The following is a 27,855-nucleotide window of genomic DNA, read 5'->3' as shown; positions in this document are numbered from 1 at the left end:
AGAGTATATCCCAATAAAGCAATGGGGCTTTATGGATCGCAAAGAAGGAAAAATTCTAAGAAGGATCATGAAGGTCTCTGTCTCTGTACCTGTTCAAGCACTGAGATTAGAATTATCCATCACAAGCGCTTATGCCACAGCTGTGGCCAATGTAATCAGGTGGGCCTACAATCTATTGCATGCTAAAGAGAACACTTTAAGATCGTTGCTGAAAAAAGAGACTTTTGGGTTGGAAGCAAAAAAACAAATTTTTCAAGAGAATATGATTGTTGCATTCCAAATGGCAAAAATCAGTCCAGATATTCTACTCACCTGGTCAACAGCGCAAATGAAACTTTTCTTAAAATGTTTTACTCTGAAACTGAGCTATGAACTAGACATTGACCATTGTAACAAACTACCTACTTACAAACCCTTTGCAGACTTACTGGAATATAAACAAATCCAGCCGTACACTGGATATACCTTAACGCATGGTGCGAGGAGGGTGATTACTATGCTTCGACTGGGCATCCTACCTGTATTAGCATTTACATCGAGATGGTTACCTGGAAAATCGCCAAAATGTACACTATGCGAAGGGGGTGTTCAGAATGTAGAGCATTTATTATTTGTATGTTCTAATCTCAATGTAACCATAGCTCGTGCAAGATTCCTAGACCCGATCTATCGTTCCTGCAGAATTACAACGGTGAGAGAACTAATGATATTGTGTAAGCAGCCTCCGAATGAATTTGTATGCTATAATTTTTATAAATTTCTAAAGTTCTTTTTACCTTTATATTGAAAAATAATGAATTTTTTAAAATTTGAATTTTTTTTTTGATTGTGTAAAAATGTATACTTTGTGGTCCTCTGTCGAGTACCAACACAAATAAACTTTTTGACTTTGACTTTGACTAATACTCCCCTGCCACGACTTTGGTAGTCTCCCAGTACTGAAGATGTAGTTGAAGAGCGGTAGTAACATCTGACTCCATTCTTTAGGGTATGACTGCAAAACCTTAATGGGTATTTGATCAGGACCTGACGCTGCGGTACTTCTTGCTTATCTGATATGCATTTCTATAGAGAATGCTGTAGTTTTTGCTATCAGAATTGATTTATTTTCCAAAATAATGTCAGTGTCTTTTCTATCTGATTTAATTACATTTTCCTTATATAGGTCGGTTAGATAGATTTCCCATTCCTGCGGTGGAACTGGTATAGCATGTAGTTTCTTTTTTGTTCCTGTCATTTTGGCAATCAGGGACCAATATTTTCTTTGATTGTATTTTTTAGCCGCTACTTGGATATCAACCCAATTTCTATCCTGCAACATTCTTTTTTGGCTATTCTTCTCTCTTCCTAATTGATTTTTTAATTTATTAATTTCTTGTTGAATTACAGGTGAAAATTTCAGGTATTGACCTCGAATAAGTTTATTGAGCTTCCTCGAGGTCACAGTTCTCCTGGTTGTATTTTTGTTGTACATCTTGTAATTTCTCTTTTTATCTTGTTTTATCCTATCTAAGAGAGCTCTCTTAAGATTAATGATAATACTTTCAAAGTTTATAATTTGGTCACTAGAATGTATACTAGTTAAAAGTTGACTATGTGAGATCATTTCAGTGATATGGTCCAAGGTCGCCGAGTTCCAAAAGATCCGTCTCTGATTGTAGTTAATTTCAATATTACTTTTATGGAACATGATTCGGTTTGACGAGGAGGGCATAACCTACCAACCAGTGTTTAAGTGTAAAAGAGCATGGTCGCTATCGTCTGAAAAGTTGATACTCAAATATGAAACTGTATCCACTAGCTCCATGCCACATATTATATAGTCAATAATTGTTAGAGATCCTTTCCCTCGTCTTATAAAAGACGCCGGTATGTCTCCGTCCACGTTGCCATTCAAAATTGTCCCATTTAGGTTTGGCAAACATGCTAATAACAGTTTTCCTCTCTTGTCTGAAGCTTTCCCTTTAGGAAATATTGGGATAGATAGTTCCAGCGATTCTTCTTCATATAGTTTTGCCCATTTTCCGATCTCGACATTAGAAATTTTTCCATTCAGGTCGCCCATGATTAAATATGACATATTTGCTCGGTCTTCAATTATCTGTGCAATTGCATCCAAGGTTTCCACAAAAGTGACGTCCTGGTTGGTGCCAGGGGGGACATACATATTAAAGAGTAGAAAGGCCTTTTTTTGGTCTAGATTATGAGTCTTCAGCGAAACCTTAATACATTGGAAGTTATCAGAATTAGACTCAACAACTTCTTGGGACCATGAATGATCCTCGCTCATCAAAATTGCCAATCCGCCCTTTGCGTGGCCTCGGTTTGTAGCTTTAGCTGGAATATCATAGACATAGTAGCCCGTCTGGTTAAAAGATTTTATTGCCCATGTTTCCTGCAAAGCTATAATATCAGGATAATTTTTGAGAGCTTCATTCATTTTATTATTTGTTTTTCCGGCTATGTTCCATGAAGTGATCTTTAAACCATTGTTAAACAGTAAGTTGTTGATGGTGAAATAATTTATTACTGTTTAAGGTCTCCGAGACCCAAGCCCAAGACTTTGTTAATTTTTTGTCCTCTGTTGCTTCTTAGTCTTGGCTCCAGACTTTTCTTTCGCCATTATTCACCTGAATTTTCAAAATTTCCTTTCTTGCGCGAGTTGATCCTAAATCATCTTGGTTAGAGTTGTTAGAATAGCAATTCTCAATTGGGGTATTCAAATTAGTGCCTAGGAGGCCAGTAATCCTGTTCTTAATTTTAATTTCCTTAGGTAGAAATCTTTCGATGACATCATAACCACATTTATGTAATGTTTCTTTTTCCTTTATAATAATCCCAGGAAGTACTGATGACCAAAATGCTACTTCCGCTATTTTACAATTTTCTTTTATGGGGAAGGTCACCAGATCTATTTCTTTGCTGGTTATAGATTGCAAAGGATGTATTTGCTGTAGCAGATTAATTATCCTTCCTCGATTTAATGGTAAATTATCGATTGGAAAGAGTTCTTCAAACTGTAGATGGTTAGTCAAGATTTGTTCACCGCCTAGAGGCATCTTATTATTATTTTCACTTATTTCCTTGTTTGTCTGACCTGCTCTTTCAGTTACTTTGGAAGGTATATATTCCTTCGCTTTATAGTTCAATAACTTTATTGATGGTATATTTTTTCTAACACTAGTTGCCTCTACTAAAGGAAAGTTGGATATTATTTTATCGTTTTGTCCCTCTTGATTTTTTTGAGGAGTGATTGTGTTTTTGAATTTTAGCTTTCGGGATTTCTTTTTATTAATTCTTCTTAGCGGTTTCCTTCTTCTGTTTTTTCCCTTTTTTTCTTGATTGAGTTTTGTTTGGGAGATCTTGTCATCGCCAACTTCATCAGGTGTAAGTTTAGTGGAGGTTCCTTGTTCTTCCTTATCGGACCCTTTCTTTTGCAGGTTTAGTTTATTGAAAACCGAAAAAATAGAGTACTCTTTAACAGTGGGTAATGGCTCTTCTCTAAAAAGTTTCTTCAAGGAGTATATTTTGACATCCTTAAGATTTTTCCGGATCTTTTTATTTGATTTTCTAGTATTTTTACATCAAATGTTTGGGTACTAATGTCACATTTAATTTGAGGCTCAGTGCTTATGATGATGTTAGAAGAAATATTGTAGTTGTCCTGCTTCGCATCAGTTATCTGTTTATTATTTGTTGCATCAGCGAATTCTTATTTCCTTTTTTCTTCTACTAAGAATTTTAATATGCCAATTTGGACATCTAAAGTTTGATCGGAGTTTTCCAAGATGTTACCTAGAAAAGAAAGAACCGATTCCAATATTTCCTGTAAAGTGTAGAGAGCTTTTGATATAGGTGTTGCAGTATTAATTGAATTGATGTTATTAAGAAGAAATGGGTCCAATGAAGAATCAAGGACTATTTCGTGATCTAGTGATTTTTCCTGAGACCTGGTGAGTGAATTATCTGGATTTGACTGAAGATCTAAAATATTTTCCATCGACTTCATGTCGTTTTGAAAAGGATCCACGGTACAAGAAAGGCTACCTATTCGTTTTATAGGTGTTAGAGATGTTAGATGTAGGGACTCGTGATTCGGGATTTGTGATTCCTGTGGTGAGAATAATATCTTTTTGTTGGATTCAAGACCCGAAACACTACAATTTTCAGTAATTTGATGGTCCGGGAGGGGCGACTCTGTTACCTCATTGATTTTTGATGTTTCAATATTTGTTGGAATTTCCCGTACATGGGTAGGAGCTTGCTTTTTTGGTGATAAGGCTGTGAAATAGTTACTAATTGCCGGAGTTCTAGTTATCTGGCCGTGTTTTATTGCTTTGTCAGAAGATTTTCTGACTGCTTCCTCGGTGCCAATTCGCTTCATGAATATAGTGCGAGATCTAAGCTTTTTGAAAGCCATAAAGTTTTCCTGAGTCGAATTTTTCGAGGTATAGATGATATTTCCTTCTCTGTTGTTGATTGATACGCTAACAGCTCAGAGAGTCGTCTACCCGATAGAATAGTCAAGTAGACAGATGTTACACTTACCGCACTGATGCCGGTTATTACTCGACCCTAGGACCCTAGGGTAACAGGATCTAATAGGTCGCAGTTGAAAAATGAAAATGAGGTGGCCCGTCCCGTCCTGGGACGTCCCCGGACGGCCACAGACGGCCCGCCCTTTGCCCGGGCTTCGCCCCCTGCTCCGACCCGCGAGCATCCCGCGATGCGCGTTGCAGGGTTTAATTAAGTAGTGTGTCGGGTTGTAGGGGCGTGGCACTGGGAGGGGGCGCGGCTCACGCGGGAAGAGGACCAGCTGAAGGTGTTGTATGCTGGTCCTCGCAGTCCCGGGGCCGGCGCCTCTCCCTCCTCTGTGGCCACAAAGGTGTTTGTAGGCTTTCTGCCAAGTCCAGCAGCAGGTATGAAAGCTTATGAGCTACTCCAGTAGCGAGGGGAAAACAAACAGAGCAGCAGCAGCGTCTCTTTCACGAGCGGCTCCCGCGAAGCGGGGGCCGCGAGAAGTTATCGGCACTTGGCTGGGGGCGTGGCACTGGGAGGGGGCGCGGCTCACGCGGGAAGAGGACCAGCTGAAGGTGTTGTATGCTGGTCCTCGCAGTCCCAGGGCCGGCGCCTCTCCCTCCTCTGCGGCCACAAAGGTGTTTGTAGGCTTTCTGCCAAGTCCAGCAGCAGGTATGAAAGCTTATGAGCTACTCCAGTAGCGAGGGGAAAACAAACAGAGCAGCAGCAGCGTCTCTTTCACGAGCGGCTCCCGCGAAGCGGGGGCCGCGAGAAGTTATCGGCACTTGGCTGGGGGCGTGGCACTGGGAGGTAGCGCGGCTCACGCGGGAAGAGGACCAGCTGAAGGTGTTGTATGCTGGTCCTCGCAGTCCCGGGGCCGGCGCCTCTCCCTCCTCTGCGGCCACAAAGGTGTTTGTAGGCTTTCTGCCAAGTCCAGCAGCAGGTATGAAAGCTTATGAGCTACTCCAGTAGCGAGGGGAAAACAAACAGAGCAGCAGCAGCGTCTCTTTCACGAGGTGTGGAGAGGCTCCGACCACTGGAGATCTGTCCACAGATGCCCTTGACTGCAGGCCGTGTGACGCAGACCTTGGAGGGTCATCCAATACCCTCGATGCTGACTCAGACCTCGACAAAGACCTATGAGAGGTCCGAGAGGCTGATCTAGAATGCCTCGACGCCGACCGTGAAACAGGTGGCGGAGACCTTGACGTCGACTTCCTCGACGTCGAACATTTTCTCGACGCCAACCGGACCTTCTCAAGCCTCGAACCCAGGGCATGCCTCGACGTCGAACCATGTCTCGACGGCGACCTGGATCATCTTCTCTTCTCAGGTCTCGACGTCGTACCTTCGTCTCTCGACATTGATCTGAATTTTTCTCTCGACGTCGACCGCACTCTCTCTCTTGACGTCGAACGCCTTGCTCTCGACGTTCTCCCAGCAACCGACACCAGATGTATCGACGTCGACAAGCTTCTCGACGGCGACCTCGATCTCCGCTTCAACGCCGACTTATGCCTCACCGGCGATGTCTTCGACGTCGATGTCGTTTTTTTCTTGCTTTTACCTTCAGGAGAAGCAGACCTTCGACGTTTTGACTGAGAAGAGGGCCTTCCAGATGACAATACACTACTTGCCCCTTTTCACAACGTCCTTCTCTCTCCATAAGCCCCAAAAGCCAAACCTTTTCTCTTTCCTTCAAAGTTCTGCTAGAAAGCTTGAGGCAATGATAACATTTTTCCACATCATGTGTGGAAAGCAGACAAACCACACAAACAGAATGAGGATCTGTTTTGGACATCTTCTTCCCACAGTAAGGACAATTATAGAATAAAGGTGGCATAACTGACTAAAAATATTTTGAAGATTTAGTCAGAAAAGGTAGAAAAACACCACCAATAACCAATACTATAAAAAAAGACAGGAAAAAAACAAATTCTGACTGAAAACAGTCAAATTCAGCCTAGCTCAAGTTCCAGGTTCCTCACAGAACAAGTCGGAAAAAAGAACTGACCTAACTGTCACCTATGGTGCATGATGGGAACCGAGTTCCCCTGGAGGCCTTAAAGGCAAAGTGTCCAGATTCTCTGAGGCCTTAAAGGCGAGGTATCAGTCTGATTTTCTGTACAGGGATAGTTTTTCTGTATGCAGCCTTCTTAGGCTAATTGCCTTTTATTACAAATTCTTTGATGAAAATAAAAGGTTTTTTGCTGATTATGAAATGCTTTTTAGGCTCATGCCTGTTTATTGTAATGTTTATATAGTTTATTTTCATACTGCGGAAAATATGTAATGATGGCTTTATTAGCCTATGGGTTATGTTGGGCTGCATAATATTGGTTTATGCATATATATGTGTATAATGTGTTTAGTACTATGTACTATTGTTATATATTTGCACATATATAAATATTTTATTATATGCTCCGGGTTCCCGCTCATGGGCGGAGATTATTCAGTGCTTATGACTTTAATGAGTATGCCCTGGAAGAGAAGGGCATCATACCCATTTGGGGCCCCATAGCCAATAGTATCAATAGACGGCTTCGAGGGTGGTGGAAGGAGTCATTAATACAACTGCCGGGATACTGACCAACATCACAGTGGAGGTCCAAGCTACGAGACTTGTTGCTCTTCAAAATCGTATGGCTTTAGACATTATCCTGGATGACCAGGGTGGGGTCTGCCGCTTCATCGGTAGTAGCTGTTGTGTATATATCCCTGACCACACCCCCAGTGTGTACACTGCCATATAGAAGCTGCATAAGATAGCATCAGAGATACACCAAGATAATGGTTCCTGGTCATTCACAGGATGGTTCTGGGGTTTATTTGCCTCTTGGGGGTGAAAGATCCTTACTTTCCTTATTGCAATAGCTGGTGTGATTCTAACATGTTGCCTGTCTATACACTGTCTCCCTACTTGTTGTGCATGTTGTGCATCACGGTTCAAGCCGTGTCCCAAGCCCCTGCGGCGAGATTCAAATGCAAGAGTAATGATGATGGAAGGTATACAGGAATTATTAAACGTAGATGAAGAGATCTTTGAATACTGATTGCAGGTATGCATAATCTCTACTTCTCTCAGTTCTAGAATTAAGACCCTAACCTGATGGTGCCAATAAAGCTTCTTAGCATGCATATTAAAAGGAGGGTCTGTTAGATTTGAAATATTATTTCTGTAATACACATGACTAAATGCCCTATTTGCTACGTTCAAATCCCTATTCTTGTAAAGTTAGCATGCATGGTGCCATCTTTATTGACGCCATGTTGTTTTGTAATAGAGATCGAGTGTCTGTCTCATAAATGCTTGTCTCTGCAAAAAGGTTGGCCTGCTCCTCCACCTTGTACTTCTCATGGTTGAGGCTTTGCTGTACTAACAAATGTACTATCAATTGTTGCATACCTTTACTGTTAGATACATTCATTCCCACAGCTTTACATGGTAGACAGCTGCTGAACGGCCTTGGGACTGAGATAGCATATTCCCTGTCCAAGTGGCACTGCCCATCCTATTCCCTTCTATGTGCTCCGTGGCCAATCACGATGAGCCTTCCCGGCGACTGTTACCACCACCCGGGCTGTGTGTCCTGCATGTTCTCGAGATAGACCCATGCATCAATAACCTGACTCCCCTCCCCTTCAGAAGCAGACTCGCCGCGCCCATAGTGTGCATCTCCATTATTGGAATGAATGCGGGAAGGATAGGTATGCTTAGCGTGTTGTTTCCTTTTTAAATGTTTCTTACCTTTTTCTGTTGTCGCCAGATTACTGACTGAGTCCTCCATTCCGTTTCCTGCATTTTTGCTATGCTTGTGAACTTACAAGATCCCGGCATAGCATTTCCTGATGCCTATCATTTGACACAGAGAGAGGTTTTCAAATAGCTCTTCCTCAGCCAGCTCACCGCTTGACTTTATGTTTGGTTTTCCCTTTTGGGAGAAGGATTCTTATTTGGCTGACACATTTCCTGATGTGCTGTAGTGTTCAGCGTCCTTGTCGCATTTTCCTCACCCTTCCTTTCTGGCGCTCAGGCTTCGCTCTAAAATTAATGCTGAAATGACATATACAATAGAGTTATTGCATCTGTGTAAACAGAACAGATCATTAACTTTGACCAGAAAACAGTTACCAAGATGTCAGATATCATCCTGCTTCAAGCCTCTCAAATATTGGTTCTATGTTAGCATGCATGTAGGCAACATTTTTAGGAGACAATTGGTCACAGTTATTTAATTCCCCAAGATAGCTCCTATATCATGTATGATGTTGTTTCTTATCCATTATTATGTCTCTCCAGGAACTGATTCACACCCCAGAATGGTTGGCCTTTGATGTACAGAATAGTGAACTGATGTCACAAAAAGCACATACGCCAACAATACCTTTGTATTGTGTGTTCACTAGGCCCTAAAATCTGCATACTTATCGATATATATAAGTAAAATATGAATCAATGTCTGTCAACATGTAGTGCAATGTTGTACTAATATTAGCATACACCGCAAGTAGGTTACCTTTGTTTGGATATTTCACGATGGTAACACTCACTTTCAGTCAATAAAGTTTATGGCAAATATCAAATAATCATACATGAATTCTGTACTGAAGTACCTTAGTTATGTATCGCATACTATCTACCTATGCTGTTGAAAACAGTGTGAAACTAATATATGTGGGGATTGACAAATGACTACTACCACATAATGCAATTCATAGCACTTGAAACATTCCTAATACACTTCAGTACAACATTTTACACCTTTATGCATTTCAACATTTGCCCAATGAGTTATGAGTTTCGACCTAGTCTGATTTTTCCTGATGGGATACTCATATGTGATGGAACATTTCATATTTCAAAACACCTTCAAGTTTCCCATGTTACTCCATCATTGATAGTTCATCTGAACATGACAAAGGACAGTGAGGAATCATTGGGGTATTTGGTACTCTGCTACCATTGTGTACACATTTCGGTCTGTGTTTCATCAAAACATTGTATGCCTATCTCGATTATTTGGCCTAAAACAGACTGCTTTACACTCACATATGTGAATCAGTCAGATGTAATGCAAATATGTCACTGTTTTACATGTATGAAACAGTATTGCAATGCTGAACACATTTTGGATATTTCTTGATACAAATATGCCGCCATCAATTCTGCAGTCACTAGTCATGTAGGATCACATGCTCACTCTGGTTTGTGAAGAATCTCAACTTACCAATGTGACGATTGGTACATCCACTGTATCATAAGTGACTAGTATGCTATGTCACCTGTAATAGGGCTAACATGCCATTATCCACATCAGTGAAGGAGCATCACACCTGACACAATAAAGATGAGTTGCCTTTTTGTTACAACTGTCCCTCATTACATCAAACAGTATGATGTATATGTGAAATTTGTGGCAGCCAGGTGTCTTCTCAGAACAAAGCAAACACACTTTTCAGACACTCACCCCCATCTTTCTTTAGCTCATTTGCCACCCTAGTTCAGACCCAAGCATATGCAAATCAGTCTGGGACCTGTTCCTCATGCGAATAGTCCAGACTGAAATGCCAGGCCAGGTTTTTCCTAGACCGGAAACAAGCATCCTGGGACCAGTTTTGGGGTAACTCTCCTTATCAGCCAGGCTAGCTTGAATCCAGTGGCAATGTGAGCAAGGGACCCATGTCTTAGGATACCCTGACAACTTAGGGCAAACAAAGCAAACACTAGGAGATGACAGACAGAGCGCTGAAACTTTTCAGACACTCACCCAAATGGAAACAGGACTTGACTACTTTGTGAACTTTACAGTGTTTCAAGTATGACTGAATTGAAAGCATAAGAGGACCATTGGATCTGTGCCAGGAGCATGGTGTGTTCTACTATGAACAACTCTTATTGAATATTACTTAGAGTGCCCTGAAGATGCCCTTGTTGTTGGACGAAACGCGTTGGCTGCACCTATATGCATAATTAAGACGAATTTTAATAATTTTCCTGCTTACACTGGAAGCTGTGAATTGAAATTGTTGGAACTCAAACTCTTTATTTTTTGTGATTATTGCCTCTCATTCTGTTGTTGTACATGTACCTGTTCCTCTACTGAGCCCTAGAGTTGGTCTTACAGGGAAAGGACCTCCTTTGCCAGTAACTCCAGCTTCTCTGGAATAAAGGCAGGGGCCCTCTCATCTGTTGGACCTGGCATGGTTGCTCCCAGAGGCGAGAAACAGCAGCAAAAGTGGAGGAGGTCTTCATAGCAACAGTCTTAGGAGGCAAGTGAACTTTTTTTCCAACTGCCACGTACATGTACGTGGCATACATGGTCCTCAGTGGAGATAGACACAGCCATTGGTCTTTATAAGTTGCTGTCACCAATGTTAGCCTGTGGCTGTGTCAATCGTTGAGTATACTGCCCACTACGCAGTTTACTTCCACCGCAGCCATCTGCTTCCAAATGTCCTATTGGCAATGTCAGGCAGCCGCCATTTTACATGTTCAATAGTTTGTGACTGTTAAGTGCTTCACCACCACTCAAAATGGGGGCTAGTTTGTTTACACATTTAGGGCCAGATGTACAACCCTTGTTTGTGGCAGCAAACGGGAGATTGGCCTGTTTGCGACAGCAAAAAAAGATTCCAGGCATGTACAAATGCTATTTTGCGAGTCACTGACTCGCAAAATAGCATTTGCGACTCTCGCTATTAGGAAAGGGCGTCCCTTCCTAATAGCGAGTCACATGCCATGTACTGTTGTTTTCAAGTAGGTGCGAAACCACTTGGAAACTGGAAGGGGTCCCCAGAGAAAATCTTCCCCTTTGTGAGTGTGTGCGTAAATATTTTTTAAGACCAGGCAGTGGTCCCAGGGACCACTGCTGCCCTTAAAAAATGACACTGAAAAGTTTCATTTTTGTTTTTTTAATGCAGCCTGTTTTCCTTTAAGGAAAACGGCTGCATTTAAAAAAAAAAGAGCTGCTTCATTTAAAAAGCAGTCCCAGCAGGCCACCATACTTGGGAGTGCTAGCCATTCCCTATGGGGTTGCAAATTGAACTTGCCTCATAAATATTGATGAGGCATGCAATTTGCAACCCCATTGGGAATCGCAAACAGTGTCTGAGACACTGTTGTACATTGCATTTGTGAGTCACAAAGCGACGCAATTTGCGAGTCACAAAATGCAATCATCGTACATATGGTCCTTAGACTTCGATGGGCACTCATTTACTTAAAAAATACTATTACATGTAATGCGTTACAGTGCTGAAAATCAATATTTGCACTGTGTTGTGTACACGTCCCTTGATGGTATATTTTGGCAAAAAACATTATTAAGTAGAAATATGTGTTAATGATGTAATTGTAATGTGTTATTTATACATCTCAATATATTGATATGTAGTTTAGGCTATCAATGAAATTTGTAAGAATAAATAACAACAAGCAAATGTTTCATTTAATTTTGTTGAAACAACATCCCTATTTTGGAGAACTATATGACTTTAGTGTTAATTATCTCATATGTTGCTGTGGAAAATGTGATAAATTAGAAATGTTCTTTCCAATATAGGTATAGGAACCCTGGGAGAATGCAGAGACGACAACCTCAGGTGTTCCGCCCATTTCCAGGCCTTGCCTCCATGGAGGAATGCATCAAATAAAGGAGTTCAGATTGAATAGACAAACAAAAGTGAATTTATGTTATCAGCTGGAGCCAGATCTTCAGCCTCACAACAGAAATCCCACATCTATTACACCAATTGCCAAACTCATGACAGTACTTCATTTTGTGGCCACAGGATCCTTAACAATACACTGTGGCAGTATCTTGTGGAATGTCACAACTGCCTTTCAGTGGTGTGCTACACGTACTTTCTCCAATGATGAGACACAATAACAGCTTCATCCAGTTCCCACGGCAGCAGGATTCAGCCAATGTGAAAGGAGACTTCTACAGTTTGAGTCGCCTACCACATGTGGTTGGAGCAGTTGATGGCACATATATTGCTTTAGTGCCACCACACGCCAGGGAACGGGTCTACTGTAATTGGAAACACTTCCATTCAATCAACGTTCAAGTTATCTGCTTACCTGATTTGTATATCACAACTGTCTGTGCCAATCCCCCGACTCTGCCCATGATAGCTTTGTGCTATGGAACAGCACCAGACCTGTGCAAATGTCACAACTTGGACCTGACTACTGTACTGGCTTGATGGTCAGTACAGTCTTTCATAACATTGTGTATGAAATTCCAAGTAGAGCTATCTGAATGAATGAATGAATGAATGGAAACTTGTAACGCGCGACTTAGCCCAAGGGCATCAAGGCGCCTAAAGATGGTACAGCTTGTAATGTGAAACGATGCCGGACTAATAATAATAATACAGAATTTTATTGAGCGCGAACAGCTACCTCACTAGGAGGTGTCCCGGCGCTGGCATGACTACAAATAGGCCTCTACAAAGAGCCATGTTTTTAGTGCTTTACGGAAAAGCACGATGTATGATTGCCCTTTTAGTTCAGGGGGAAGCATGCTCCACAGCCTCGCGGCAAGAAAGGAGAAAGGCCCTCCCTCCCCACCTGGCTTTGACAACTCGGGGGACAGACAAAAGGTTTTTATTAGAAGAGCGAAAAGCCCTGCTGGGAGAGTAAGGGGATAGAAGGGACCTAATACCTTCTGCACTTGTTCCATGCAAGGCCCCATGGGTGAGGCATAGGATCTTAAAGTTAATCCTGGACTGGATAGGTAGCCAGTGCAGATTCTTCCTGGCTAGAGAGGCTGAAGAGAGTCTAGGGGCGTCCAGAACAAGCCTGGCCGCCAAGTTTTGCACTATCTGTAGGCACTGGATCAGCTTTTTATTGATGCCTGAGTAGAGCGCATTACAGTAGTCCAGTCTCGAAGAGACGAGAGCCACTGTAACCTGCTTCCGGGTTTCTGGAGAGAGATAGTGTGCGACCTTTCTCAAAATCCTGCTGACAGCAGGTAGAAACAGTCCTACTGACCTGACGGTCAAAGGAAAGCGTTGTGTCTATCAGCACACCCAAATTTCGGGCGGATTGAGAGGGCAGGGGGCACACTCCAAGGGACAAAGGCCACCAGTCACTCGACCAAATGTCCTGTTTACCCCCGAAAATCAGGACCTCAGTTTTCTCACCGTTGAGCTTCAGGAAAGTCTGGATCATCCACCGAGAGACTGCCTCCATACAGTTCCTGAAGTTAAGAGCGGAGATATTTACCGATTGGGAGAGGGAGACCATGATTTGAGTGTCGTCAGCGTATGACAACACCTCCAGCCCGAAGGATCTTACCAGCCTGGCAAGTGGGGCCACATAGATGTTAAAAAGTGTGGGGCTCAGGGATGAACCCTGAGGAACCCCACACTGCACAGGTTTGACAGGGGAGAGGAATTCACCCAGCTTGACCCTCTGTTCTCTTTGGTTAAGAAAAGAGGTTAGGAGGCTCAATGCTGGGCCCTCAACTCCCATCTCCCTGAGGCGTGTTACCAGGATAGAGGGGGACAGGGTATCAAAATAAGCTGTCAAGTCGAGCAGAACCAGAAGTGTAGTCTGGCCCCTGCCGACTTTCGAGCGGATATTGTTAATAACCACTGTAAGGGCAGACTCAGTACTATGGGCTCTTCGAAAACCATGCTGAGAAGGATCCAGCAGGCCGGAGTCATCCAGAAAAGCGCTCAGATGTTGATTGAGATGTGCCTCAAGCATCTTTGCTGGGGCGGGTAGCAGGGATATAGGGCGAAAGTTCTTCAGAACCCCGGTGTCCAATGTGGCTTTTTTCAAGAGGGGTTTGACAATCGCCATTTTCCAAGAGGCGGGGAAAATACCTTCAGTAATCGCTGAGTTCATCACCTCTAAGAGGGGAGGCAGCACTACCTCCCTGCAATCTTTGAAGATCTTAAGAGGACAGGGATCCAGAGGGGATCCAGATTTTATTTTGCCAAAGAGCAGGTTTAGCTGTTCGGTGGTAAGAAGGGGGAAATTGAGGAGGCTACTACCGAGTTCTTTCACCTGGCGTTCGGGTGAGTGGTAAAGTTTAAGTTCAAGGGGGGCGGCCAAATGGTCTGACCATGAGAGGAGAATAGGGGAGCCTATCGCTAGCCTAGGGTCATTTGAAAAAACCCCATCCAGCGTATGCCCGGCTAAATGGTTAGGGCTGTCCACAAGTTGCAGCAATCCACAGGAAGCCAAAGAATCTACCAAGGAAGAGGTGTCACTGGGGTTTGTATTTTCAAGATGAAAATTAAAATCTCCCAAAAGGGTCATATTGGGTCTATCAATGAAGGGTTCTAAGATTTTCAACAGATCGTGGCTAAAAACAGACCTGGGGCCCGGGGGCCTATAGAGAAAAAGGCCAGAGAAGGAAACTGTGGGAGAAGAATTAAGAGAAAAATACATAGCCTGGAAGGAGTCTGAGGAGGTGGAGAGGAATTCAGTACGACATATTAAAGAGCTCTTATACAATATGCCGAGTCCTCCTCCCCTACGTCCAACTCTATCTATCTGAAATTGTGTTACATTTTTCTGTACTTTTTTTGTCTTCCATCTAGGAGACTCAGCTTATCCCAACCAATCATGGTTGTTGGCACTTCTGAGGAATCTAACACTGCCAGTGGAAGTCTGCTTCAGTGTAGACCATGGAAGCACACGCTGCCAGTGGGGGAGGGAGGGCTTGGGGCTCCTAAAGGCCTGATTTAGTTTTCCGGACAAAACTGGTGGAGCCCTCCTCTACTTACCTGCTAAGGTATTCCAGATCACTGTGGCTTGGTGCATGCTCCACAACACTGCCCTGTGGTTTAACATCCCTTACATTTCAGAGGATGGAGACTATGAAGAACAACCAGATGAGAATCATGAAATGCCAAATGAAGATGATAGTGGTGAAGAGGAAGAGTTGACTTACATCAAGATGTCTAAGACAACTTCTTCTCATCAGTGTAAGTACATCTGTACATGTTATCACTTTTACCATTCAGTCAACTATCTATGTTATAATGAGAGACGGATGTAGTGGCAATTTCTTATGAGGACACGTTCAGGGAAATTCAGGTCAAAGCTCTTTGTTGTTCAAAGTTTAAACACATAGACAACTGTGTCCAGTTACATTGTGTCTCTCACGTTGTTTTGTGGAACTGTGCCCTCCAAACATTGATTTTATTATGTGTCTATTATGCAATGTGTGATTAGTAATCTTTTGGGGTTTATCTTTTTTAGGTTCCATTACCATGTCATATTCATTTGGACATTTCAATTGCAGGTATGTGGTGCTGTTTTGAAGTACAAAGGAAACTTCGGTTAATCCAGGGAAAAACAGACACAGACTTTGGGTGTACGAATATGGTACCAAGGCAGCTTGCACTGTGATTGAATGAAGGAATAGAAGATGACATTAGACCTGTGCACTGTCGTGTGGTGGGCCCCAAGGCAATATGTGTGCCATCATTAGCTCAAAGAACATGTGGTTCCAAATCATGATAATCTCCCTTCACATTGGCAAAATCCTCATTTTGTGTAATGTGTATGTAGCTGTTGATGTGTCTCTTCATTGTAGGACATACATCTTGTGTCACACCACTGGAACATAGTTGTGAAATTCTACCAGATTTTGGATCAGTGGATTTGACTGATCCTGTGAATACAAAATGTAGTTCTGCCATGTTTTTGTCTATTGGTGTTATTGATATGGAATTCCATATGTGAGCCGGAAGGTCTGGCTCCAGCTGATGATGTAAGTTAATTATAATATGCCTATTCAATCTGATTGTTTTGGATATCTCCCTTTCTTCCATGTTGGCAAGGTCTGGAACTGGAAATGTGAAAACTGATGCTGAGTTTTAGTGTCATGCATAAGTTGTTCTGTTAGTGAAATGAAATGTTGCCAGACAAATATGTGCCAAATTGAATAAACATAGTAGCTGATGATTGAATGGTATGATGTTTATGGGAGTCATGAATGGCAACTTGAAATAAACATTACCTACTTGCAAATCATGTTTTGATTTTTCTCATTGTCAAGTTATGATGGAAAAAAACAAATGCATTGATAGAGTTGAGATATACAACACCAGCCTATGACTTTGTGATTTGTAAATGTATTGTACTATATATGATCAAATTAAAGAGGGAGTACATAACAAAGGCAAAGCAAAAGTCAGTCATGGTGAATGAAACCATATTTGGAGAGCCAAAATTATTTGAAGCCCAATGTCCAAAATACTACTGCCATCAGAAAGGCAAGTGTGTCCCGAACTAGTCAGCAGAGTGAATAGTAGGAACACACTTGAGGAAATTAGCGCTGTGATTTCTTGCTGGCAGTGGCAGAGGTCTTGCCATCCTAACCTCCTGGTGATTTAAATGGACGTCCCCTGGGCAGTGGGGGGGAGGGTGGATCCACAATTACAAGGGCTGGGTTAGCTGCTGGTGGTTCTTCAGGTGGCAGGGCTGTGGTCATTGTAGATGGCTCAGATGTTTTAGGACTACAGAGCTGGTGCTGGGAAAGCCCTGCACATGTGGGTGTAAATGTCCTGAAGCACCCTAATCATGGAGCCCATATTAGAGTAATGGGGCTCCATCTGCTGGTTGTGCTCTCTCTGCAGCTGCTTCATCCGCCAGAGCTTGGTGAGTGCCTGACCCCTCATGTCTTTGGACTGATGGTAGGCTCTCAAGACTTGGTGGATGGTGGTGTGGGTTTCAGTGACCACACTGGACTCAGTATACTGGCCCACATATACCCTCTTGTGACCCCTAACCTCACTACCCTCTGCCCCTGGCCCTGGGTGCCCCATCTAACTGATTCCTGGGTGAGTGGAGCTGGTGTTGTCTCAACATCACCTAGGACTGGGGGGCACAAAAACAGTGTCACCATGGGAGGAACAGAGGATGTGTAGTCTGCTGAGGTGTTACAGCTTGTGTTACGACCCCAACCCGCCACAATCCAAAGCTCAAGTCCCGCTAATCACCCGAGATTGGAAAAACCTAGAAACTCCTCTCCTCACTCACACCCTTACTACTTCCTCCTATGAGGCGTACGGAAATCCTACACAGGCCTCTAATATATACCATGACTGGCTCCAGGACGCCCTTAGTTCGGTAGTTCCGACTAAATCAATCTTTCCAAATCGATCTACCCCGCATGCCCGATGGTTTTCAGAGGATCTCAGACTCCAGAGACAGCATTGCAGGAATCTTGAGAGACACTGGCGCAAACACTACAGCCCTCAGGATAGACAAACTTATAAAGATGCCTTAGCTATATACAAACGCTCTATAGTCACTCACAAGAGTGCCTTCTTTCTATCACAAATTGAGTCTGCCCAAAATTCCACTAAGAAACTGTTCCAAGTAGTCAACACCCTCTCCATTCCTCCATCAGGTCCTTCTATCGAGCCGACTCAAGACCTACGCGACTCCTTAGCGGACTACTTTGCTACCAAGGTCACCAATATATATTCATCTTTCTCTTCCCTAACCCATTCAGAAGGCCCTGTCTCCATACCCCTGCCTATATCTGCCTGTCCGACCTTTTCACATTTCCATTCAGCCTCGGCTGAAATAATCAGTAAGCACGTGACCACCATCAGGTCAGGTTCTCCCTTTGATCCATGCCCACCTTCCGCATTCAATCCTCTTCATGAGGTCATTACTCCACCACTCACCGACATCTGCAATTCCATGTTCCTCACTGGTGACTATCCGGAAATATGGAAAAAAGCAGTCATCAAACCTCTGCTAAGGAAACCCTCTTTGGATCCCTCAGAACCAGCCAGTTACAGACCCATAGCTTGCCTTCCCTTCCCAGCCAAGATATTTGTATCTCTCATGAATCAGCAACTGTCTGAATATATCAATCAACATCAATTGCTGGACGACACCCAATTTGGGTTTAGGCAGGGCCATGGCACGGAAAGCGCACTGATAAAAGCGTCCGATGAGATCAGGGTAATCCTAGACCAAGGTGGGGCGGCGGTCCTCATACTGTTAGATCTTTCCGCCACCTTTGACACGGTCGATCATTCAATCCTGATCGACCGTGTCTCAACCTTGGGGATTACTCATCTAGCTAGGGATCTTCTTGCTTCCTTCTTGGCCAACTGCACTCAATCTGTGAAACTGGGAACATTCTACTCGCCCATTTTCACCTTGCCGTGCGGGGTGCCACAGGCATCATTGCTAAGTCCGAAGCTATTCAATATCTATGTGTCGGACTTGGCGAGGGTCATAAAATCACACGGGCTGAGTTTAACCACCTATGCAGATGACACCCAGTTGGTGTTGGCTGTGCATAAGGACGGGGCAGCGGCTGCCTCTAGATTCCAAGAGGCTTTGCTAGCCATAGGCTCCTGGATGTCGAGGAACTGCCTAAAATTAAACTCAGACAAGACCGAGGTCATGATCTTTGGCAACCTCTCCCCTGGATAGTCTGACAACTGGTGGCCAGACGAAATGGGCCCCCCTCCAGAACCGGTTGCCAAGGTCAGAAACCTCGGGGTCATGTTTGATGATAAACTGACATTCCATCACACGCTAACACAGTGGTTTCCTCCTCCTTCTTTACTTTAAAGAAAGTCAAGAAGCTACTCCCATATCTACCTGCATCTGCAGGAAAAATCCTCATAACCACTCTAATCTTTTCCAAATTGGATTACTGCAACGCCCTCTTTTTGAATGCCCAAGAACGGGTTCTAAATAAATTGCAGTTGATCCAAAACGCGGCAGCCAGAGTCTTACTTTCCATCCCCAAACACCATTCCACATCCCCAGCCATACGTCAACTCCACTGGTTACGAGTTAGAAGCCGTATAAAATTCAAGGCTCTCTGTATCGCCTACAAGGCGATTCATAACTCTGGACCATATTTCCTGAGAAATGCATTCACGATCTATACCCCCAATAGACTCCTTCGGTCATCATTGACCTGTCTCTTACCAGTCCCACGTACCAGAACCATTTCCTGGGGAGACAGACGTTTCCTAGTGGCTACAGCGAGGCTCTGGAACACCCTCCCTTTCTACATCAAATCCAGCCCCACGCTTCTTATCTTTCGGAAACAACTGAAAACTTGGCTCTTCAACCAATGACTGCCTTCAGCGTCCTGAATGTCCACTCGATAATCCTATGCGCCGAGACACCTTCGGGTATTTGCACGCAATACAAATCCAATAAACATAAACATAAACAGCTTGGGTGGTAGGTGTTGGTGTGGGCTCAGACAGTGTTACTGGAGTCATCTGCCTAGACTGACTAGATGTACCAGGCTCCTCAAGCTCCTCCATATCACTAGGAGTGCTGTCCTCACTGATGCTTGAACCTGGGCTGGAGTGGAAGTATGTTCAGTGGTAGGAACCTGCCCATGTGGTCAGCCAGTTTGAACTATTGAGAAAAAGATACACATTTGTTTAGTAATAGTGCATATTGTGCATTCATATCTTTCGTGACAAACAAAGTCTACCTAGAAAACAAAATAGGTAGAGATTATTGTGATGATAGCTTCAAGTGGTATTGCACATTTTACCCTAACTTTTAACAATTTCAAACATTACAACTTCAAATCAGCAGGTAATAAGGTGCCCTGAAATGCTCAGGAAGTGATTAGGGAGTATATCTACCAACTCCCAACCATTCATCCCAACATAGTGGAGAGGTAAAATGTATAATTGACAATTTCAAGGCCTAGCTGAATTCATAGCACGCATTTCCACTACCTGTATGAAAGTTTGATATTAGCCATCATGTGAACCAGTACAATGTACATTTCAGCAATTCCCACTTATATTCAGCATAGTAATTTACATTCCTGACAATTTTTGTGTCAACACAGTTTGATTTGTGAAACTCATGACATCAATTTAATTGTTTTAGAAGAACAGGGAAACATTCATAAAAAAACACAAATCATTATCAGAAGAGAGCATTGAATAGGGATTGACCACTACATGACAAGAAAGAAGGAGTAATATGACATAGAAATATTCGTTTCGGAAAGAGAAACCGTGCATCATGGTTGTTGTCCATTTCAAGGACAACTTCCCAACACTTGCATAATGGTTAGTGGAACATACCTGTGGAAATTATGTAGTGGAAATGGGCCATACACTTACAATATGACAAACATATGAGTAATCAGTTATTTGGTGTTGTATAACTTACAGGCACCACACCATGACGTGATATGCAGTGGAGATTGACACCTGTTATCTAAGATGCAGCACAATACATTTCCCCAAACGATATGATGTATCTGATACTGATAGTATGAGGTTTCTACATTATGAAATTATATACAGAACAGATTAGCAACAGCTAACTAAAAAGCAAACAGGACATTGAGATTTAGTGAGAGTATGTAAAGTGTAACTTACTAGACTCCACTCCACCAGGTATTCCTGTCACGCCTTCAGTATGTAGGATCTGCACGACCTTCTCCTCCCAGGGCATGAACGGTATTGGGGGCATGGGAGAACCACTACTAGTCTGTTTGTTCTCCATGTGACGCTTGAAGGCCAGGGAACGCACCCTCCCACACAGTTTGTTCTACCTCTTCCTAATTTCCACCTGTGTGCGCAGGTTGTTTGCTACAGCATCCACTCTGCTGACTATTCTGTACAACATTAGCCTTTTCTATGACAGGGTTGTATTTCGGACTTGGGCTCCAAACAATTGTGGCTCTCCTCTTAAGATTTCATTCACAATGACTGACAATTCTCCCTCAGTAAAATGGGGATTTATGGGGCCTGGCATTGTGGAAAATAATTTAATGAACTCAAATTAATTAAACACATGGCAAACATGAGAAAAGATGAAGGGACAAAAACAGGGAAAAACAGCAATATCACTTATTTTGACAGCAAAAAAGATCAGGTAATAAATGGTGTGGTGGAGCTGGATTGGCAAAGGATCATGGTCTGAAATGGGGTGTGGTTTATAGCATGGTATGCATGTGTTTCCATTTGGCCAATAGACATCAGGAGCATTCCATCCAATGGCCACAGTGATGGTGCATGGTTGAGCATGTACCGTTACGTACTCCCTCCACCAGGGACCAGACGCTAGGAGACCAACTGCACAACTAGGAAATATGAATCAGCTCAGCAGGAACCCACCACCCTGAAGCCTCACGTATCTAAATATGGCGGGTAAAAGACTGACAACTTGGCAGAGTACATAGACCACTTCCGCGGTGGGACCCCGGTAAGACCGCCAAGATCTAAATCCGGCCCAATGTAGCCTAGTATTTTCAGTTTCAGTTTCTGACCTCCATAAGCATTTGTATGTACAGCACTATTTAAAATGTGTAATAGCCTTTGGCTATTTGTGATCAAATGCAAAATCTGATACAGAGCAATTTGTTTAACCTGGATCCAGAAGTAGTTTAAGTTATATGCCATTATGCCATCTATGAGCCCTTCAATATAAAGATCACTGTACAGAATGTCATCATCACTTACGTGTGAAATATTTAAATTAGAACTCACAAAATCTTTATCAATACCTTTTTCTCTGTGAGATTTACTTTTGTATCGGTGACTGCAAGCCCTACATTACTAACATGTTTATTCCAATCTTTTTTTTCTCTTTTTCTTTGTTGGTATTCACAGTGAGTTGGCAATAAATCATAATTTCAGAGGGCAATAGGGTACAGGTAATGTAGTTCTTAAAACTTCTTATGATCAATAAAGTATATCTAAGTGTGCACAAAATGACAGAAGCAAGATTATAGATATTCCAGTGAGAGCTCATTATTTCAATCAACCATATCCATAACATGTTCGCCAAGGACCCAAGATCTTAGCAAACATTTTGGGGCAGCTCCTAATCTTTTGAAATTAAATAAAATTACGATTTATAATGCGCACCAATACCCGAGTGTGTCTAGGCACGGCATTACTACTGAACTGGCTAACCAGAAAGGGATGTTCGATAAGTGCGTACGGGCTAGTTGTAGAACATCCAAATGTTTAAAAGATTGCGGAATGCTAGAAGATTGCTTTCCTTCTTCAGTGTCAGAGAGTTCCACAAGCTAGCAGTGCCCACCACAAAATGTCTCCCTCGCCATGAGGCAGTTTAGTCATTGGGATTATCAGGTTGGAGGAGGCCACTGACCAAAGCTGCCTGTCTGGGGTGTACCACCTGAAACTCTGTGTAAAGTAATTGGGGCCAAGCCCAATAAACAGCTAGTAAGTGAGGGGCAAGGATCTGTGCATACTCTTTGTAGAAGGGCATGGTCAGTCTTTCCAAACCCACCCTATCTCCCTAACCATAGTTCAGAGCCACCACCTCTTTGCTGTGGTACTGTGTCTCCCAAACTGCCTCTTTGGTATATTCTCTGAGTTTTTGCCTGATTGAGGCAAGAATGCATACATTACCTGAGGCAAAAAACATAGCTCAATCATATGGATATCTGATTTTAGTCAAGTGAGTTGCATTTGTATAACTTTCAATACCCTAGCCTGCTTGTCAATGCACGCACCTCTTATAACAACCTTGAACTCCTCCTATAGGGTGGAGGCTGAGGTTATGGCATTATAAGAGAAATATTCCATGATGCCTGATCGGATAATCAGGTCATGGGGGCGTTTTCAGGGAGTCTCCAGGAGTGTGCTCGGTCGTGAGTTTCAGGGAGGGCAAAGTCAAGGAGGACTGGTGCATGGTCAAAAAGTGTTCTACCAAAGGGCTCAACTGCCACAGCCCAGGGGACCGCATACCTTGTCACCTGCCAATAGTCAATCGTGGACCAGGTATTGTATGTGGCACCCACGCAAGTGCCCTCACTATCGTGGGGATGTTTAATTCTCGATGTATCTACAAGCATGTGGTTTTCCATTATGACGTGTAATTGAGCTGCGGCCCCTGGGTGTGATCACCTCACATTGCTGGATTGGTTAAGGTGGTGATCCAGTACGATATTGAAGTCACCACCACACACAACAGTTGCGAGTCCTACGCTATGGATTTGGTGCCACAGATCTGTGAAAACGTTGATTGTGTCAACATTAGGTCCATACACAGAAGCCAGTTTATGGGGTCTGCCTTGAAGCATGCAGAACCACATATCTGCCCTGTTTATCCCAGATGGATGTGTACATGTGGCACTGAAGACCTCTGCAAATGAAAATAGCCACGCTGCGTGCATAGTTCGATCAGACCACTATATGTGCTTCAGCGAGATGTGAGGTGCAAGTCGAGGATGCAAGGGATTGGGCCTAATCAAGCAGAGATTGGAGCATGATCCTAAAATAAGTGTCCTTTCTTTCTATGGCAGTCGACTGTAGTATCTCCAGTATTCGTAAGTTGTTCTGCCTGGCCCTGGCCTCCACACCTTTTAATTATCCCAAAAACATTCGCCATCCACAGAAGGGGCTCATTTGTGGCTGTGTAGGCGTCCTCAATTTCCAACACTCACGTCTCACGTTGGTCAATATGTCTGCCTTGCTTGTCCACTCACTCTTTCATATAAACCAGCCTAGTGGTAAGAAGATCAAGCTTCACGTCTATTGCAAAGGGGCTATGCTTCATGTCAGTAAACATGCCTTCAATATCCTGGTCAGAGAGGGAAGGGGCCTCTTCAGGAGCATCTCGCTGGAGGACCTCAGGGGGTACGTCTGGCTTCAAAGGAGAGCTTTGGCTGCTTGGAGTTGTGTTTGTCCATCTTGAATGGGGGGCCAGGTATTCTCTAGATGAAGACCACAAGTGGTGAAGTTAGCTTAGTGGTTCATTAGCTTGTAGGCCAGGTCCAGCCTCACCCCTTGAGATATGAGGGGGTCACAAGTCAACCCTGGGCCTCGCTAGCTCACCAGAGTACTGTCTGTTGTGTTTCCAGGCACCTTGGTCTTGGTCCTGAGTCTCTCAGGGCCATACGCAGCCCAAACAGCAATAGCAGTGGGAGTGGGTTACAGCTGGTGAAAGCGAACTGACGCACCCTGGGTCAGGAGCAGTGAGGGACCCCGGCTGGTCTGGCTGGCAAAAAAGACAGGGCAGTGGTGATACAGTTAGTGGGAGTGGGCATCCCTCTGCCCACAGCAGCAGGTGTCTTGCAGCCAGTCTGCCCATCTCTAATTTGCCCTGAGGCTGTGGTTGCTTTCTTACCCAACTAGTCTCCGCTCGATGACCCAGGGCGAGTCCAGTCACTGGTGGGCAGCCCAAAGCAAAGAACAGGGCCTGGCACAGGAAAACGGCCCTCCTGAGCTCCCCTAGGCCCAGGAAGGCTGCAGCACTATGGGGAAGGAGTGGCCCATCAATCAACACCGGAGAAGCTCCACAGCTGGCTTTCATGCACCCAGCAGGGCAGGGGCTCTGCCCTGCACCATTGCAGCCAGCATGTTGGGGTTCACGAGCCCTCCTATGCAGCAGCCATCATTTTACTTGGCTCTCTCGAACCCCTGACGTAGATGGTTTAATCACATTGACATAGCTGTTATTAGAGCTGTCACCTGATGGGCCAAGTGCTTCAACTGATGAATCTTTGAATTCTACCTGATTCATATAAGTTCATCTCTAAAGTTGTAAAATTCACAGGGAGCAGCGTGGATCCGCAAGGCTGAAGGTATGAATCTATGGATTAATTGACTTGTGGCTCATATGATATTTCTAAACATTTGATTGCGCCTTGAAATACATTCAAAGTATCATCTTCAGTAATTGCTTCGGATCCCTGTGTCAAAGGAAGACGGATGGCATCTATAGCTCCCAAACAGTTGTACGAGTAGCTCGTGAGCTACTAGTAGCTCTCCAACTACCTGTGAGTAGCTCTCCGGTGTGCAGCCCAGCATACTAATATAGAAGGTTTTGCTTAGTTGAATTATTGTATGTGTAGCAAAATTAAAAAGAATGTATTCCAGACAAAATGTGAGTATTTTCAGAACTAATAAGTTGATGCTTGGAGAAAAATGGTTGAATTTCAAAAATATATGTTAAGCTATTATTTGATTTGAAGAGGTTTGTTAGTCATATTTTTACTTAGTGCTAGGGGGATTACAACTATGGCTTTTATATATTATATATTGTAATATTGCAATTCAATTTGTCAAAGACTTTTTTACTTTACTGCTGGAACCATGCCTAATGCACTGATGTAATCACTGCTGACAATCTTCGGTGGGATAGTCACTCTTACATCACTAATATTAGTAGCTTGGGATGATTTTTAATAAACATAAGTAGCTCCTATTACATAAAAGTCTGGAGACCTTTGTGTTAAATGCACGCATCCAGAGCCTCCATGTTAACGGTGGCTCCTTGGCCCGGAAAACAAGGGTGGACTTGGATTTACATTTCCTTTCATTGTGCTCATTTTATTTGCTGCAGAAGAAATGTGTTTCTAAAAGAGTGAAAATAGCACAACTTGAAAGAATTGTCTGTGGGGTTGTTTCAAAGCCAAATGATGACTAATAATTGTTTGATTACTGCTCTACAATAAAAAGCTAAGGTTGTCAATTGTTGAACATATGTAGAATTAAATTGCTAGTAGGCGTGCTATGAGCGTTTAACTTCTTGATGCTAAAACTAGCAATGTTTTATGATGCTGGAAACGAAATCTCAAAACGCTCTAATAATGCCCGGAAAGAGACAGTGTGCGTGTAATATGTGGGGTTCACTTTACCGGTTTTCTACATGCGACACCCGTATTTTAATGTCCCGTCCTGTAAAGCAAAGTCACCTAAAGCTGGTATTTTTAGCCCTATCTTTACATTCATCAACCAGTAAATATAAATATAAAAGCAGTTTTGAATGTATTCTACAGCTGTGTTAATAATTCGTGAATATTAATGGAGCTATCTCTGGGCGTCCTGTAAGTCAGTGGGAGAGAGGAGCAGTAAAGAGGTTTAGTAAAAGAAAGTAGGTAAACACGACTAACCTTGAGTGTTCAGCTTCAAAATGCGTTGCCCGCATTAACAGTTCGTTAGTCTAAAAAGTCCTGACCCAACGCCCTAAAAGGGCTCCTGACAGGATTCTTCTGCCCCAACCGCCAAACTCGCGCGAGGCAGCAATCGTCACAAGAGATCAATGAAGCGAGGCCCTCGCGCTGGGGAAGAGACCAAAGGGCGAGGGGAGATTAAACAGTGACCATAGCTTTCTATGCTCAGAAAGAATAATCAAGAACTGGAAGAAGTCAAGACGTTTACATACTCAGGGCCGGACTGGCCATAGCGGTTACCGGGCGTTTCCCCGGTAGGCCGCTAGGGTGGGGGCCGTGTGCCTCATATTCTCAAAGAACCTTCTGCGGGATTGACATAACAAGAGGATGAGAGAGAAATCAGAACCTTCTTACATGTCAAACCTAACCCTGGCCGAGGCATCCGGTCATTGCTTCGCCATAAACACAGACAAAAGGTAGTCATGGAAAAGGCGGGAAGTCCAATTGCATATGGATCCTGATTCTGGCCTGGACAAGAGAGTTTCCAAAATAAGGTGCCAGTGAAATGGTGGGAGTCTGGAAACAAGCTTTTTTTCTACCTGTTGGATACCTAAGCACTGCCCTCGAGGCTGATGTCTGATGGCTGATTAACAAAGCATCGAAAGAGCACTTCTTATTCAGTACGAAATCTCCAATTGCAGCAGTACCCCGCATTTGAATAGTTCTGTCACAGAAAAATCTTGAAGTAACCAGATCACTGAAAAACAAATTCACCCATGTAAGAACCAAATGAAGAACTAGCTGCTCAAGAACCTGGGCAGGATTTGAAATTCTGCCATTCTAAAATTACTGTATGTTTTGCATAACTTTCATATCAACAGGGAAGCAAGCGCTCGTCACTTAGAAAACATGCATTGTCAACGCCAATCAATCTTGCTGTAAAGTGATAATGCATGAAGTCAGTTATACAGTTCAAAACTACAGAATACTAGTATATTTTGGCAAACAATTAATCAGTTAACAAGACCCTGTAACGTCTTAAGTTCCAACGTGCAGGAATCGGAGTGGGCAGAGTTTCTCGCATTAAAATTCAAAGATACCTCGACAATAACCCAAAGTAGTGACCCATGCACAAAAAGTCAAAACAAAATGTGCCTAGTAAAAGTCCCATGGAGTAAAACGTTGACCAGTGCACATTGCAACATATCGGTTGCAGACCCTCAGAATAATCCATAAAGAAATAATTAAAATAATCAAAAAAGGAAAAACCAACGGGGCGCCAGGCCCGAATGGCATCCCACAAGCGGCGTATAAATATGCCCCTGAATTCTGGGGACCTTGCCTGGCGGAACTGTTCTCAGACGTGCAAAACTTGAATCAAGTATCTGAAAGTTGGCAAGGATCAATATTCATGCCAATTTATAAAGGTGGAGAAAGATCATTAGCAAACAATTATCGTCTGATAGTATTGCAG

The 27,855-nt window shown here is 43.3% G+C and overlaps 1 long non-coding RNA gene across 1 annotated transcript in view; it reads right to left on the bottom strand.

The window, feature by feature from the left end:
* LOC144782659 (uncharacterized) overlaps positions 1–26,524 on the bottom strand; it is a 201,304-nt gene extending 174,780 nt beyond the window's left edge. The window contains exons 1-2 of the long non-coding RNA XR_013601194.1: positions 26,382–26,524; positions 8,270–8,575 (exon numbers count right to left, since the gene is read on the bottom strand). This is a non-coding gene — a long non-coding RNA (uncharacterized LOC144782659). The remainder of the gene's footprint in view (positions 1–8,269; positions 8,576–26,381) is intronic.
* Positions 26,525–27,855: the final 1,331 nt, after the last annotated feature.

Source organism: Lissotriton helveticus, chromosome 9, assembly GCF_964261635.1.
Source record: "Lissotriton helveticus chromosome 9, aLisHel1.1, whole genome shotgun sequence".
Classification (NCBI taxonomy): Eukaryota; Metazoa; Chordata; class Amphibia; order Caudata; family Salamandridae; genus Lissotriton; species Lissotriton helveticus.
This window is presented reverse-complemented; position numbering and strand designations above follow the sequence as displayed.